Raw genomic sequence first — 1362 nt, 5'->3', positions numbered from 1 at the left:
CTCCTCCTCCTCCTCCTCCTCCTCCCTAAGACACACACACAAGAAAAGTGACAAAGAGATCAGCTCCTTCTAGGACTACTTGGAAACTGGGTTTGAAGGAGGGTGGGTGCTCCGAGTCTGCGCACACACTTCCTGTGCTCGTTGGGTCTCCGGGGGGCCTCTCCCTCCCAGTGCTGCAGTTTTTAGGCGTGTCCGTCACTTTCATCGGGAGCTCGAAAATTGGGGACCTCGTGGCCACCGTGGGGTCCGGAGCCTGATGGAAGATGAGAATGTTAGCGATGGGGTGTAGATGACCAGCCTTGGAACCCATGCCCACACTGAACAATAAATGAACCGAACCCAGATCCGGGGAGCGCCTGGTGGGTGATTTTTAGATACTCATGTGGGAGGCACCCACGCACTTATGAGCCCTTTGTTCTGCCTTAGCCCCGCCCCTGGACCCCACCCTGGTTCTGACCGCTGGTCAGTCCAGACTGCGCAGCCAGCCCACCCAGCCCACCCACTCCCAAGGAACAAAAGCCACCCCGCGGGTGGTGGAGCCTTTGGGACTAGCCGAGGAGCTGTGGACTCTGGAGAGGGTCCGGCAGGGCTGGAGAAGCACAGAGGGTCGCAGCTCTGGATGCTGCAGCCCGTGAGAGGCTGCAAGAGGACCTTGTCAGAGACAAAGAGAACGGGCGGATGCTGGGGGCGGGGCGAAGGGCATCCTGGAGCTCCAGGGCCTCGGGTGTCCAGGGTCACGGCTCTTCAGACCCCAACACCCTGATCACATTCGACGTCCTCTTGCGGCCGCCTGTGCTTTCCCAAGGCTCCGAGCGACCAGGGCTCAGCTAGACAGTCGTTGACCTCTAGGGTGGGGAAAGGGCAATGGTCTTACGGGGGAGGGGGGAGGGGTGGTTTATGGACCTCTGGCCCCTGGAGGAGGAGGCGACCCAACCTGCGCTGGCAGCACAGCCTTCGCCACCTCAACCGTACCACCTGCCAGCACCCGGAGTGTACGGCGCTCCTTCCCGGCGCACCTGCGGGCCTCTCCACCTGCTCCAATCCTTTTGCGTCCCCTCCTCCCCCATCCAGTGCCAGCTCTGCCCCAGTCCCGGCCTGCCACACTCCGCGCCCTCGGTTCCTTCTCCCACCCCCAATTCTCAGAACCCAGCTATCTCCACCCCACCCCCAGCCCTGCACAATGAGCAGGCCCCCACCCTACTCCGCAGAGCCCCCGTTCCTCGCCCGGTCTGCAAACCTGTGCTGATTGGCTACGGGCCCATGGTCCAGCCCCCCGGACAGTCCCTGAGGCTTGGAGCATTACGTCAGCGGGGCCTGGAGAGTGCGAGCGCGAAGGGGACTGGGGGACTCGGGGGGGGGCGG

This window comes from Myotis brandtii, unplaced genomic scaffold (assembly GCF_000412655.1).
Source record: "Myotis brandtii unplaced genomic scaffold, ASM41265v1 scaffold300, whole genome shotgun sequence".
Classification (NCBI taxonomy): Eukaryota; Metazoa; Chordata; class Mammalia; order Chiroptera; family Vespertilionidae; genus Myotis; species Myotis brandtii.
Note: the sequence above shows the minus strand (reverse complement) of the source record.